Below are 17,038 nucleotides of genomic sequence, written 5' to 3'. Positions count from 1 at the left end.
GCAGCAGCATCCAACCACACTTTGGTGTGATAATCAAAGTGCCATTCAGCTATGCAAAGATCCAGTCCAGCATCAGTGCGACAAACACATTGAACTACACATGCACTTCATCAGAAATCTCATTCATGACCATGTTCTTGAAGTGCAATATTGTTCAACAGATGATCAGGTTGCAGACATCTTCACAAAGGCTCTCACAGAGGCGAAGTTCACTAAACTTCGATATATGCTTGGAGTTCAGGAAGTTGTCACTAAGGGGGGATAGGCTCTAGTGCCTCCTTCCTTCTCCTATTGTGTCATATTTGTAAATCCTTCAATCCTATCCCAAGTTGTTCTTAAGGGGGGATGTTAGGATATTCCGACACATAGGATATAGTTAAGTTCAACTTGGTCTAGTATAGAGTTAGGTAAAGTGTCTTTCTTTACCGTTGTACATTTTGTAACTTACAATCCGACGGTCACGATATGTAGTGATCCGATGGTTCACTCTCACCTCGGTATTACCGACACTTGATCCGTGGCTTGACACCCGATTGGTCCATGAGTTCTATTTAAAGTGCATGGAGGGTCATTGTTCGGGTAATCCGTGCATGAGAGAAGCTTATGTAAATTTTCATTCTTTGATTAATAAATTGCCTGTAGTACCCACGTTGGGACAGGCCGTGGACTGTTTCCCTCTTTGAGGGTTTTAACCACGTCAAAAATACTGATGTATTGATCTGTGATCTGGTTGTGAGCGGTGTCCTTTTGGTATTCTTTCTGAGGAACTTACCCTGTAAATTCCTACTTAGGAGATTCTGATTTAATCATTCAATAGATAAAAGGGAAGTTCTTGACAAATGATCCCAGATTAAAAGAATACAAAACAATAGCCATAGAGATCCTCAACACATTTTTTGAAACTCAGCTTGCCAAAATATGAATAAAACATAACTTTGCAAGCTCACAGCTTAGCAATTTTTGCCAGCACCTATAAATTACCATTTGAACCAAATCATCATTTCATAATAAAAATTAGACACAGGGTAGCCATACCTGATAATTTGAAGAACTGGCAAGTGTTTGGAAATAATAAACATATCATCAACTTTTTAACCCTAGAAGAGGAATTTTCTAGCATTAACATAGATGTAGATACAATTAGTGAGTTTGATCTAGCCAATCAGATACAAAGAGACAATTCAGCAGAAAATGCTACTCAAATGTTCCATCCAACAAAATTCACCAAAGAGGAAATACAACAGCTCAAACAAACAGATGTTGATGAAATTATTGAAGAAGGATCTGAAGTCATCCATTTAAAAGACAATCATTTACCTAAAGGATTAACTCCTTTGGAAGATCTCTTTGATTTCAATGATATTCCAAAGAAACCTCAGATGGAACCTCCAAAATCAGACATTGAAGACTATAACATAGGAACTAAACACAACCCAAAAATGGTAAAACTTTCCAAATCTTTGCCCACTCATCAAAAGCTGAAGTATGTTGAACTGATCAAAGAATTCCAAGATGTGTTTGCCTGGAGCTATGAAGACATGAAATCTTATGATACCTCTGCTATTCAACATACAATACCCCTCAAGGAAAATCAAAAACCATTCAAACAAAAACTCAGAAGAATCAACCCTGTGCTGCTTCCTTTAATTGAAAAAGAAATCAAACGAATGCAGGATGCAGGGATGATTGCACCAATCAGATTTTCAGAATGGGTGTGTAATTTAGTGCCTACCAGGAAGAAAACAGGGGAAATCAGGTTATGTGTTGACTTAAGAAATTTAAAAAAGGTTTCTTTGAAGGACAACTACCCTTTACCCAAAATGGATCATATTTTACAAAGGGTAGTAGGTTCTTCTAGGATTTCACTTTTGGATGGGTTTTTAGGTTCTAATCAGATTCTAGTTCATCTTGATGACCAAGAAAAAATTGAATTTACAACACCATGGGGTACATTCAAATATGTTAAAATGCCATTCGGACTTAAGAATGCAGGGGCAACCTTTCAGTGAGAAATGGACATAGATTTTGCAAAAGAAATTCACGATTTTCTAGTTGTATATCTAGATGAACTCATTGTGTTTTCTAAATCAGATTAGCAACATTTAGATCATTTGAGACAAGTGTTCCTAAAATGTAGAGAATATGGTATATCACTGAATCCTAAAAAATCTTTTTTTGGTCTAGAAGAAGGCAAACTCTTAGGCCACATCATCTCCAAAGATGGCATCAGAATTGATCCTGCTAGAATAGAAGCTATTCTACAAATATCTCACCCCAAAAATGTCAAAGAACTTCAAGCTTTCTTAGGGAAGATTAACTTTTTGAGAAGATTTATACCCAATTTGGCTGAATTAATCAGATTATTAAACAACATGTTAAAAAAGGATTCAAAAGTTAAATGGACAATAGAAGCCAAACAAGCATTTGAAGAAATCAAAATGGCTTTGACCAGAACACCAGTCCTCACAAGTCCAAAATTTGACAGAGACTCTACAATCTTCTCATTTCGATCAGAACACACCATAACAGCTGTTTTACTCCAAAAAGATGATCAAGGATCTGAAGAACCCATAGCCTTTTTTAGTAAAGCATTTAGAGATGCACCTTTGAATTACAAAATCATGGAAAAATAGGCTTATGCACTTGTGAAAGCCATTCGAGACTTCAGAGTCTATATATTGTACTCACATGTAATTGCTTATGTGTCAAATACTGTTGTCAAAGACATCTTGACTTAGGATGGAATTGAAGGCAAATGAGGTGAATGGATTGCTAAAATACAGGAATATGACATTGAAATAAAACCTACAAAGCTGATAAAAGGATAGGGGTTAGCTAAACTCATGACTGAAACAAACTTTCAAGCCCTGGACATTAATGAACTAGACAACGAACACGAGATGGTGACTCCACAAATCAGCCAGGCCTTCTTAGAATCACCTTGGTATGCTGATATAATTCATGTATTATTAAACATGTAGGCTCCTACAAGGTTATCCAGAACAAAGAAAAGGTTTTTAAAAATGAAAGCTTCAAAATTCTGTGTTTTAAATAATTCTCTTTTTGGAAAAATCATGAATGTATTTTATTGAATTGTTTAATAAAGGAAGAAGCTAACAAAGTTCTCAAAGAATTTCATGTAGGGGACTGTAGTGGACGCTTGTACTGGAAATCAACTGCAGATAAAATCCTAAGGGATGGATTCTACTGGCCATCATTGTTCGTTGATGTAAAGAAGTTTGTCACTGCTTGCCACAAATGCCAAATTTTTGAAGGCAAAAGGAAACTGTTACCCTTACCCTTGAGACCAATTTCCACTGAAAGACCATTTCAACTATGGGGTTTAGACTTCATTGGAGAAATTCGTCCTTCCTCTTCTAGCCAACGGAAATGGATCCTTACTACTAAATATTATTTCACCAAGTGGATAGAAGCAATCCCTGCTAAACAAGCCAATGATACAGTGATCATAGGATTCTTAGAGACCAACATCTTGTCTAGATTTGGCTGTCCTCAAAAAATCATAACCAACAATGTTGATGCCTTCAAATCCAAGAAACTGATAGATTTCTGCAACAAATATCACATCACTTTAGGCCATTCCACAACCTATTACCCTCAAGGTAATGGTCTAGCTGAGTCCTCCAATAAAAACCTGATCAACATTATTAAGAAACTACTGGAAGAGAACAAGAAAAATTGGCACAAGAAGCTTACAAATGCACTATGGGCAGACAGACTTACTACAAAAAGATCAATTGGAACCAGCCCTTATGAGTTAGTTTATGGAATGGAAGCTATGTTTCCTTCATCTGTAGAAAATCCTGTGATGAAATTGCTACAAGAAGCTCAGGTGGAACCCAATGCTATTCAAAGAAGAATAAATCAGACCATCCATTTGCAGCAAACCAGAGAAGAAGTGCACCAAAGATCCCAAGTGTTACAAGAAAAACTTAAGAAGATATTTGATAATAGGACCAAAGCAGAAGATTTCTACATTGGAGACAAAGTTCTAAAGTGGGATTCCAGGAGGTAAGACAAAGGAAAACATGGGAAGTTTGACTTCCTATGGAAAGGGCCATTTATCATCCATGCATTGCAAGGAAACAACACTTACTTTCTGAAGAGCCTGGATGGTACAGAAACAGAGGAAGGACGAGTGAATGGTCAAATGTTGAAGCATTACTTTGATCCAGCTTTTTGATATATTCTAACTTTAACATGTACATAATGAAATTCAAGTTCAAACAGCTTGAAAAAAAGTGATCAGATTGTTCATTTCAACAATAAGAATGAGGAGGAAAGTGCAGAAAATGTTGAAATCAGTGAAGGAACTTTACCATTTTTTTTTTCCTCATTTCAGTTATTAGAGATTTCAGAAGAAGATTTGGAAGCAGGAAACATGAGTTAAAGTAATCCAAGTAGACTATCCAGAATAGAAGTACAGTTGTTTGAATCAGCTTAAGAGTAGTGTATATATTTTACATGATCCTTTTGTACAGTTTCTACATTCAGCGAAGGAAGTTTTCAGAGCACAGAAAAAGGTATTCATAAGGCCATATGACCTGTTGTTCTTAACTTTCCACCAAGGAGGCAGTGTTATAATCCTATAGTTATAGGTGTCATATTTCATGATTGACTGGTTGAGCTCTGTAATATGTTCATCCTTTCCTTGTTGTAAAGATTTCCATATTATCACAAAATCAAAAAAATTAAAAAATGTAAAGAAGGTATACCCTAAAAGAAAAATCAAACGGTGGAAAAAAATAAATGGTCAAAAGAAAAAATGAAAAGAAATGAACCCCAAAAAAAGATAGACCAGGAAAGTGTGCAAGTCTAAATGCCACTACTATTTCACTTTCTGTAAATAAAGCGTCATGTATAGCTTGTAGAACTTTTGCCACAATTGATGAATGGCCAAATAGCTTAATCTTGGCCAGTTCATGTTTTAATTTCATTTTTTAGAGATAGAGAATAAAAATATGTCCAACCTGTTTAATCTTGGAAGATAAGTAGATAGGTAGAGAAGCAAAGGAGCTCAACTATTTAATCTGAGCCCTTGGAAGAAATAAGTGTAGACTCAGATAGGCTTATCATGCAAAGAAAAAGAAGATTTTTGAGGGTTTTCGAGTCTAAGTGCACCCAGTAAAAGAAAAAAAAATGTTAGGCAAAGTAGGCAGGGTAGGTAGATTGATGTTGTAGAATGAGACTTGTGATAGGTTTTTTCTCCTAAAAAATGTGTTAACTTACACTTCTATCACAAGTGCCTAGTGGACATTTCATCTTGGAGTAGCTCAAGCGAGGCATGGCTAACTCCCCTTATGTTTTTCCCCAAATCATTTACTAATTTCCCCCAAAGATATTAAGATCTACTTAAATATCCCCAAAAAGCCACTCCTTCCATTTCATCCATTGCCTAAGTAAAAACCCCATGTTTACTTAGGAAAATGTACAAATATCACATATCCCTAAAAACTTCTTTTCCCCTTTAAGCCTAAGTTTCCTAACATTATACTTAGCGCTTTCAATTCAAATTTCATATTAACAAATTAACATTTATTATATAAACCCCCATTTAAACATTTCCAACCCCGTATTATTTATAGATAACAAAAACCCCAATGTTTTAATACTCCCCACCCTTGTTAACTATAACCGTATGTCACTGTTTCAAATGGGAATTAATAGTTCATCTGGAATTGATTAAGAACCCACCGTGCAAAAATAATTGAATTAATCACCGTTAGGGTTGATTAATAACCTAACCAATCACCCCGCAGACCAATGAGAATGCCCTCGATACAATTAATAACAGTTTGAATGAACCGAACCGCCGCTTAACTACACACCATCTCCGCAAAACGCCATCTGTCCGATCTGGACCTCACCATCCGATGGCTGGGATCTATTTCGCAACCCCCCCGACTGCCGACCTTTACCTCCTGGGGAACTAACGGTATTGCGCCGGTACCAGGGACGCGTGACGACCGCATGTGTTGTTCGCTGCCCCTCCGCCTGAAACTGCCCAAGCCCAAAAGCAGTGCGGGCAAAATAGCTTACCGCCCTCCCGCTAACCCTTGCTGATGTCACCCGCCACGTCATCCATACCGTACTCCCGCTAATGTCATGCTGACATCATCCGTCCTTGAAATCAAATTTTCCCGCCAAAAATCATTTTTGTTCAATAAAAAAGGAAAAAGTTAGTTTTTGTTATGTTTTTTTTGCAAACATCGGCCCACAGGCTCCAGGCGTAAAAGGGACCGACACAGTTTCAGATTTTCGACACCTCTAGCCAGGAAGGACTCCATCAACGAACTCCGTGGCAAGCCATTCAACCTGCCATGGAGCAACTTTCCTCTCTAGAACAGTTTAAAGCAAACAAAGTACTCCGAGTTCGCAGAAAAATAAATAAAGGGATGAACAAGGATATTTTGTTACCCTGACCAGTGAACCATCAGAAACATGAACGACGAAAGGAAAGGTGGTGGAGACACTTTACCAGTTCCATTTTTGCAAGAAAGGCAGTGAGCAGGGTCGGTTCAGAGATAAACAGGGCAAAACACGATCGAAGACTGTCAGTTCAGCATTAAAGTGTATCAGAGGAGCGCTAAAGTGTATCAAATCAGAATTGAAGAGTATCAGATTAAAGTCAAAGAGTATAAGTGTAGAATTAAAGACAAATCAGTTTAGAATTAAAAGAATATCAAAGCCGACTAAGAGAAGCATATCAGAAGTTAAAGAATAGTTAATACAAACAGTCGGCACAGAGCTACAAAGGACAACTTCAAGCTGAACCCTGAAGAGCCAACCTCCAGCACAACATCAGATATCTTTTTCGATCTGTTTCTATCTTCTCTTGTAAATTATTTTAGGTTAAACTTAGATATTATTTCAGAGCTTTTATGTGATATTCTGTTGTACATATTTTCGTTGTATAAGTACCCCCTTCATCAGAGTTTTGAAGAGGTTGGGTCTGTGTAGGTTTTCTAGACTTTGGTGTAACTCAGATATTTTGGAATAAAAAGCTGTTGGAAACATTTGTTGTCTGGCCTACTGGATGAAGAATTGATGCAGAGGACTTATCACAAAATTCTTGAATCAACCCATGGATCAATGAGTACTTTCTACCTTGTGTTTTACAGTTTCTTGTCTATTATATCATCTGTGTTTCATAATCTAAATGATAAAGAAAAAGATTAATTCAGAATTTGCTTTACTGCACTCTGTTTTTAGTCTTTATTATTCTCTGTGTTTTCTTCAGAATTAGTATAAGCAATGAAATTCTTAATTGCTCTTGCTTGTTGGTTCTTCCATGTTGTTTATTTGCTAAGGAATTCTTAACTGCTCCTTAATAGTAATCATCCATTTTCCCTCTGTCAATATCTTGAAGGATTCTTAACTGCCCTTCATCCATTTGAGACCATTCCATCTGATTCCAGCCTTTTAATTGTTCCATGTTTGACTACCTTGCTCTGTGGTGCCATCCTCTGTTAGAAACCAAATCCAGAAAACCATCTCTTTTGACTCCATCACACCCAATGGACTGAACTCTTCAGTTTTACCTCTCTGTTCTATTAAATCTTCACCACCCAAACTCAAAACAAAACCCTTGAACTTCATAACTAGTCTAACACTTTAAAAAAACAAAGCTAAATCATAAAGAGAGAGCCCTCTCTCGATGCAGATTGGCTAGAACCTATATCTAAAAGATTGGTCTGTGGTTACCTCGGCCGTATTCCCTTTCTTACAACTTTTGGGAACAACCTGAGTGATAACAGGTTCTAAAGTTTTAGATCAACGTTCAGTTTTGATCGTGCATCTTGAGGTTTTCCGCAGGCTTGGACTCCACGCGAGTTGACTTTTGACCGCGGGACCGTTAGGTGTCAGTTTTTTGGTGATTTTTGGGCTTTCCGCTTTTGGTTTTTTGCCAGTCCTGACTTTGTTCTAGTTTGTTTTTCATAGATTTTTTCAGTTCTTGGAGTATCTCCACTCTCCCTTTGTGGAAGTCTGAGCCTCTGTGTTTACACTTTCCCTTTGTGGGAGTTTGTTGTATCCTGTGTAAAATTTGTATTTTTTTCCTAAGTTAATAGAAGGACCGTCTCTTGCTTTAGCAAAAAAGAACAAATTCTAATTTTACTTCTCAATTTTCGTTCAGGGACTAACAAAAATTGGAATCCATCCCAAAATGCTATTTATAGCAATGCTATTTTTAGCACTTCCATTTTTCATTCCTTGTTTCTATGTCCAACACTGGTACCCAAATTTCTATTTATAGAAGTGATCATTTTAGCAGTTCTATCTTTATCATTTCTTGTTGCTATTTTCAACAGCTAGCTCCGGGATGCTTCGGTAAGCGTCACCTATCACCTGCACCAATTGTTGATTTTGCAACACCAATTCATTGTGCTGCAATCTGAGTTGTTCCATATTTATCTTCTTCTCGCTAAGGACTTGGAGCACACGGCTCTCCCTAGCGCGCAGCTCTGCCATTATCCCATCCTGCAATAGATATAATGTCTCACGCGGAAGGGCAGCTAGATTAACACCGAGACCTTTCATCGTGCTAACCAAAAATCTGTCGGCCTCATTTGATGTCACTAGAGCCCCTTTCGGCAACACTATTGTGTTCATCATCCATACGTGCAACATTTGCTCTGCTGCCATGGATCCAACTGTGAGGTTGGTTGAAAGGGTACCAACCTGAGGGGGGCGCGCCTAAAAGTCTTACAACTACACTCTGAGGGCCCCCAACATAGTCTGGTGCTCCTGCATGAAATCTTGGAGAGCCTCATTTGTGACATCGCGCACCATCTCGCCGATGTCATGTAGATCACCCTCGGTTAGGGTGATCGGGTCAATGGACAATTTCAAAGCCTTGACCTTCTTCCCTGATCCTGCCCGTTCTACTAGGTGTTGGCGCTTCAACTGTGTGGATGCGGTTTGTGGGTTCGTGCTTCCTTCTTCTGTTTTTGCTTCCACTATTGTCTGCCCTTGCGAAGGTGTTATTTGGCCCTTGGCCGCCTTCGCGGCTGCTTCCTGTGCTGCTGCTATTGCTGCTACCTTTTCTTGCTTGATTGATTTCTGTGTCACTTCCCACGCTACCCGCACTTCGGCTGCTGCTGTTTCCTTCTGCCTTTTCTCAACCAACTGTGCGATGCGCAACTTGGCATTATATTTCTTCTTTTGCGCTGTCGACCTCTCGATTTCTACAATGTCTGGGGCGCACCATTCCAGATGCCATGCCTCCAAGACATTAAAAATGGCGTCGTCAGTGGTGACAAAGGGTAGCTTTGTCCACTACTTCGTTGGATCATTTTGCACCCTAATATATGTGTTGTGCATGCCTGCCTTACTTCTACAAAACTCTGCCGACTGTTGTAAACCATGGGTGATAACTGCAGCTTACGGTTGATCCACATTCGGATGTTCATCTCCATGAGCACCCAGAATATTTTTCTATCGCGTATCCTTGTAGCATCTTTTGTGGTCCAGAGCGAAGCGCACTTCGCGGCCTCCGGTAAATCTCTATCAATTATGGGGAATTGATTGTCCTCCAGCAATTCCCCTGCTACGAGCACTATGAACAGCAACAACCATGCATAGTGGAAGTTTTTACCCTGCTCCTAGGCTTCATGACAATTCTCTAAGAATTTCGTGCAAAGGAATTTGGACCAGTTAAACTAGAGCCCCTCCGTGCACTGCTCGGCTAATGCGACCACCGGTGCAGGTATCTCGTTGGCGTGACACTTGTGCATAAATTTTCCTGTGAAGATTTGGGTTGCTACGCATACTGCTTTGTCCTTGATGCTAGAGATGGCATAGCCCCTCTTCTTCTTTTCCATCTTGTACTTCTCCTTTATGGCCTCTGTGATGGTGAAATGACTGCCCTTTCCTTCCGATATGGTCGCCGGGTCCTTTCCTATGTATGGAAGCTGGGAAACATGATGAATCAGGTTTGTCGTGATGGGGATGGGCTCCTCCAGCCATAGATACCAATCATGCACCAAGCAGAGTAGCTACCTGATGAAAAAAGTGGTTATTGGGGCACGGTGGAAATGCAGCACCCATAGCAGGTTCAGTAGCTTGACCTTTTCCACACCGTGCAACCACTTCCACGGCTCTAATGTTGTTACCACCCCCACGGTGTTCTGGTTCATGAGGTTTCTGGTCTCAAGGTGAGGGAACTTCTCGCAGTCAGTGAGGTCCCAATCTTCAAATTTCATGGTCGGCACGCGGCCCAGGTGCGTGCCTCCAAACATAATGCCATCTGGGAGGAGCAGGGTATGGAGCGAACTCTTGGTCTTGTCTAGGTCCTTGGGCACTCTGGCCTTCCCTTTCGGCGGGGGCACATAGGCAGGTAGTTTTGTCATAGAGTGAGTAGGTTGAATATCCACCTCCATGCCTTCCTCTTCTTCCTCTACGATGATAAGGGCTTGCAGATCTTCTTCTTCTTCATTTGTTTCTATAGTGATAGCTTTCCCTTTCTCCTCCATTGATAGTTTGCTGCAGCAGGTTCCGTGGGGACATGCATACGGGAGCCATTGCTTGTTTATCCTTATTGGGTCTTGGCGTGCGTAGTGATTTCAAGATATCTACCATAATCTCGACACCTTCTGGAACATCCCCCACAGTTACGGCCTGCATGGCCTCACCGACGGTCACCTCTTCTATCCCCATACCATCCTTAGTTGTTGTCATTGTAGCTGTGCAACAATCTATCACTCGCGAATTCAGGGGCTTAATAAACACTTAGCTCACAATACTCAGGGCTCTGCTCAATTGCTCAATTCGCAAATGACCAAGTGTTGGTTGTCGGGTAGCTCTTTGTATTATAGCACATTTTCAATTCAAATTCAACCGTTCCCCCCAATTCTAGTTCATTAATGCCCCTTTGGTGGTAGATTTTTCCAAATCTTTCCCATAAATCACATCTTAAATGCCTACTGCCTACTCCATTTGGCCTCAAGTTGAGCATCCCATTATGAATAGTGACTTCAACGGTCACTTTCTAGCCAACCCGTGTGGTAGCGCAGCCCCCCTATGCGCAGTCGCGGAACTTGTGACTCTCTGCTTCTGTGTGCATCTCTAAAATCGCGTAGCTCCCGGGTAGAATATTCTATAGTCCCGTGCTCCCTTCCAACTACCTGGAGCACTAAGACTGTCCTTCCCTTGGCTAGTGAGGTGGTTGCACCACTCGTGTAGAGTTTCATCCGGTCCTCCATCATGGATCTTGGAGAATCCCCACCCTGTATTGTTATGGTCAGCATTGCGCACTTCACCATTTGCAGCGCACTACCCTGGTCACTATGCTTAGCAATATGCAGTCCAAGAAAAGGAATCAAACTGATCAATTCGTGGAAATAGGCCTTAACTCTATTATCATGATCGCACGCCTTCTGCCTTACCATTCTGGTCTTTTTGCTGAGAAAATCTTTCTTTATCTCATCCTCCAGCTTCTTGACTTCCGCATCCACCAGTGCACTTCTCTTTCTTAACCGTACCCTGTCTTCTTCAAGTTCTTGGAGTCTAAGGTTTCCTTGTTGGATTTTTTCCTCAAGTCCCATGCGTTCTATTTCTTGAGATAGTGTGATCCCTCCTTTTCAGGCTGCGCGAATGATCGTATCTATGGGTGCTACTTTGCACGGACTAGGCTTTGTATGCTCCATAGGGATTACAAAATTTGATTCATACTTCAGTTTCGGAAGTGCCCGTGCAGTTAGTGTTTTGCACATGGTCCTATAAGCCCATAGAACCGCTAGTACGCGCAGGTCCCAGTCAGTTCGCTTCACATGGTGGACCGCATTCAGTGCTTCGCATACTTTGTCAAAGCTTCCATGCTGATAATCTTCGATGCGCTTGGTCTCTTCATACTTCTTGGTTATCGTTCGCGCCACCGTCTTTCTCGCTCCTACTTGTTGGTCGTGTTTCTTATCACGAGGACGGTGTGCGTTTGTGCAGGTTGCACACCATACGCCTGTACCCATCTAAAGAGGTGGGCACGTAGGCTGTTTCGTCTATCATACTCGACTTTCATCTGCATCTGAGGCTTTCCAAACCGCATGAGCATCATCCTTCTGCATTCGCACCAGTCCTCAAAACTTCTTTGATCTGTATCCCACCATCTTGCAGGCATGGAGCACAGTGTACATTTCAGAGCATCGAAATGCTATTGTTCCAGTACTTCTCTTTCAAATTGGTTTAGGAAAGCATCCACCTCGATGAATTCATCATACATAGGCAGATCTATTACCTATGTTGTCACACAGTGTAGTGACCTTGTCATCATGTTGTAGTTGAGGGTGGTTACCTCATGTAACCGGTTCTGCCATCGTTCTATCTCCTCGTCCGAATCTGAGTTGCAAGAGCTTCCGCGTTGCCACAAAATCCTGTCATCCACTGTTGGATTCACCCAGTCCTGCTCCTGCATATTTATCTTGTAGATATAGTCTAGATCGTCATCGTTGTTGTAGTCACGCACTGGCTTTGTGTAGTGTGATCCTTCTACAGGGTCTAAAGGTACCACTATGCGCAGTGAGGTTTTCTCAAAAATCATATTGTGCTTCTTTAGATTGATCACTCCATTCATGTCAGTGGCCCAATATATTCCCAGTAGTGCAGGATAGGGATTGTTGTCATCAACAATCTCTATCACTTAGAAATCTACAAATGTGCTCGCACCTTCGATATCCACCATTATTCTGTGTAATCTTCCCATGGGTAGGATCTTTTTATGGTTCACCATTCGCAATTGAATAGGAGACCATTGCAATGCAGGCCTGCCCATGCGTTCCTATGTTTTCTTTGGCAGGACATTCATGTCCGATCCTAGATCCAAAATCACTTGATCCATTTCATATTCCATGATCTGCATGGTCAATGTCACCTCTCTTCCTGTTCACGTTGTGTGCTTCCCGAGCTTCCAAACTATGCACAGTTCGCCTAGCGCAGTCCTAGTACATCTAGTTATGAGTTCTTGTAGCCCCTTCACAGCCTTGTTGTTGCACAACAACTTCATGCATGTCTCCAAAAAGGTAGTGAGCATTGATGGGTCCATTTCCGATTCCAGTTTGTCTTTACTACCTAAAGTGGAGGCCTCCGCGAAGCTCTTCTTAACTTCCATGAATGTCTCCTTACCATGCTCTAAATCAAATTTCGATTCCTTTGTTGGAGCCTTGGGAACCCAGGCACTCTCTTCGAGCTACTTGCCTTTATCATCTCTTGTCGTAATACCACTTCGGAGCACGATATTTACATTCGGGTCTTCCTCACGTGGCTCAGACCTCATCATTTGCAGGTTCTGAGTCAGGGGAGGTTGGAGTGCTCTTTTATCATGCAACCTCGCTATCAACGTGGGACAATCCTCCATCTCATGATCAAACTAGGTACAATATAAGCATGATGGCCTTGTCAGATTTGTACAATCGCGGGCATAATGCCCTAGCCCTCCGCAATTGTAACAGATTAGCTGTCCGTGACCTCTTCCTGGTCCCATTCCACCTTGACCTCGTTTGCACCCATGAAATCTAGTGCGTGCCATCCCTGCATTTTGATCAAGGGCCTGTGTTTTGGTATGAAATATGTAGGTAGGAGTTTGATCCATCATTAGTTCATAACTTCTACAGGTGCACTCATCGTGGCCTACTGACCTACAGAAATTATAGAACAGTTGTTGGGAACTCTGCGTATACTTTTGTAATAGATGGCATTTATCTGTAGCATTCTTTCCCCCTATCTGAAAAATTGTGCACCATAAGGCGTAGTTCGCAAATACTAGACAATGGTCCTTGTCATGTCCCTGGCCTTTGCACTTTACGTACCATACCTCCTCGCATGCTTATGGGCCAATCATCCTGTCTTGTTTCAAACTTTGCATATAAAGGCAAAAGTTTTTCAACTACGTGTGGATCTACTGGACTCCTAGGTTAGGATTTTGTAGTGGGGTCTGATGCAGTCTCATTGCGATATCCAAGGCCTTGGCCTGAGTGGATAGCTTCTGCTGTGACAGAGCATTCCTTAGATGCGGCGTTAGCAATGCTACAAACCATGAGCAGTGTTGCACATCTATCAAGGTCATATTGGCTTCACCAATCATACACTTCAGTCTCTGATCTAGCTCCTAGGGGGTCTTGCCTGGAAGCATCACAATTTCCTTAAATCCAATAATCAACTGTGTTTCTGATTTTGTCCTGTTAAATTCCGTGTTTAGCACAACTTGGATATCCGCGATCCCTGTGTTTGGATTGTCATTGGAATGTTTAATGTACAACGTCAATGCATGATCCTGCAAGGCGCTGACTAGTGTTGCTTTTTTTATATTATCATCCGTGACTCCCTATGCTTCCCATACATCCTTACACATGAACCAAAATTGGTCCAGATCTTCATTCCCTACTCCTTTGAACACTGGCATCTTTATCGCACTTGCCATATTGAATGGTGGTGGCAGAGGTGGTGTGGGCGAAGACAGGTTTGAAGATGGTGAAACTCGTGGTGGTGTAGGTGGGGCTGGCATGCGCGGAATTCACTACTTTATCAGACTGATCGCACTTCTTGGTGAAACTTTCACGAGCTCTTCCTCGCTTTCCCACGGAGGTGAAATCAAGGGGCTAGACTCTAGTTCTGCGCTACCTTCATTACTCCACATATCCCTAAACATCAATTTATTCACATAACCTACTTTTCACACAGTAGCATATTAATCCAAGTATTCAAATATTTAACGTACTGACCTCACGGTCCTTTGAGGAAGCATCGTTCTGCCTCCCTATAGCTGACTGAAGTATCTACCAGGAACTCAATGATAAACCTTCCTATAATTCGATTGAGCCAATGGCCCATAGTGCGCACGATCTTATCCTATGATGCTTCCAGTTTGTGCACCAACTCTAGAGTCCACATAATAGGTTTGTCGAGCCTGCACCTTCCTTAACTATTTGCTAGTTTTGCGATCCACTCGTACAACCTGGAGGGGAAGGATGCAAAGAAAATTTCATGGATTTCCATATAAGTAGCAATCTAACCACTCTTCCTTTGATAACCGTGGATTCCTATTTTCCTGCACCACGAACTCGTGAATATTTTTGTCCAACCACTCTTCAATTCCTCTCTTTGTCAGATTCTATTGATACGACATCAGACATCTCTTATGCAGATCCCAGTCCCGGCAACAGAACCATTCGTTGGCTTATAAGGGCCTGAACCAGGTTCAGAGGTAAGTTAGCCAAACAAATCTCGGTACTACTGGCCCTTTTGGCAATAATCCATGAAGCGTGGACTGAGGTCTCACCCAAAGTAGTATGGGAGGGTGCTAGAACCAGGTTTCTGCACCCTGGAGATGTCTGATGAGTTCAAGTGATCCACAGTTTAACTCTACGCACAGGTTTCTTCACGCACTTTCCCGCACTTCGCAACCTGATATACTACCTTCGTACAGCCCTATCTAGGGGCTCAGTGTCACGCTCTACGTTATTCCCTAAGATCTTACTGGTATTCCACTGTTAGCCGATTATTTGAGCCTACTTGTGTGCTTTAAGTTATACTTATCAACATAAACCATTCATACAGGTGCGTGCAGTAAATAAACAGTCTATTTGAAAATTATATTAATCAGTTATTAACCCAAGAACATATAAACAAAATGATAACAAACTTCTCTTTATTAATTACTTCTTCATTTACAGACTCAACTCCACCCTGCACATTCAACTGCAGGGGTCCGTGCACTTAGTTGCAGACTACTAGGCCTCTACGCACTTAGCTGCAGAGCCTTCTCCTACTCTACAACCCAAAGGCACACTTCACTTAGTTACTTAGACTCTTTTCCTATATCTCTACTTATTCTCCTTAGAGCCTCACTTTATTTATACAATCCCATGGTCTGCGGACCATGGATTGGTCTATCCAGTCAACATTACATTACAAAACTAGGGCGAACAACCTTGACTATATCATACTTTTCGCGCTTTGCGCCCACAATTTGTGGAGCTTTACATCACGATTGGGTCAAAACTTGGGCTTTGAGCCCCAAACATGCCTTGGGGAGGATTCCATGCCCAACACCACATCCACTGTGGACAACTCTGTTGGATGCCTAACAGACCCTTGTTTTTTCCACGTGTGTCTCTCCCTAGGTGGTACTATTACCTCTCATCTAGAGGCTCACTTTTGCTCTCTCCCTTACAGTAAGCGAACCCTGCCACAAGTTACATTACACACTCACCAGGCATTCTCGCCTCGCTTTTTGAAGATATAAGCATAATACTCTCATGTGCTAAACAACAAGAGAAGAAAAATCTCTAAGATAATGGTGATTGGGCCATCGAACTGAAAGGGACTCCTACACCAAACAGTGTGAGGTCTATTTGGGACTTCATACTGGGGAGATCCCCTGAATGTTGGTACGTACAACACTGTCAACACTTTTTTAAATTCAACATGTGTATAAATCTCCCTTCATGTAGAAATTATATTAATTATGGAAAAACCAAAAATAACTAATATTAGACTTACTTCTACTCTTCGCATGTCCCTGGTCCCTCCCTTGAGGGAGTTAGTATTATGCCCCCTCTGATACCAATTCAGAAAATTACATAAGCATGTAATTTTTTTGAAAAAATAATGTTACATATATATACATGAAGTTGTCTCTCAAGATAAATAGACTATCTTGAACAGATAATCACTTGGTCGAGACAATATATCAACCACGCACCAATCTAGCAAACATGTAAATCTAAACAACTCTTAAATAATAGGAACAAAATCTTTTACTTAGAAAGCATCACACCAAATGAAGTAGGAATTATATTTTTTAATATTCATGGTACATTTGAGCAACCTTCAATTACTCCCTACATGGAAACCAAGTTTCGCTATACATGTTATTCCTCCATCCCCATGACATGAGTTTCATTTTCAGTCCTCAAGCTCACCAGACCATTCCAAGCCACATCGATGTCATATGCTCCTTTAAATTATATGTTGCTTGCAACCGACAATGCAAATCCTTTGTGAATGCACAATATAATTAAAGCCAACT

The sequence above is a fragment of the Pinus tabuliformis genome, chromosome 8 (genome assembly GCF_031772625.1).
Source record: "Pinus tabuliformis cultivar Carrire ecotype Pingquan chromosome 8, CPIR1, whole genome shotgun sequence".
NCBI lineage: Eukaryota > Viridiplantae > Streptophyta > Pinopsida > Pinales > Pinaceae > Pinus > Pinus tabuliformis.
Note: the sequence above shows the minus strand (reverse complement) of the source record.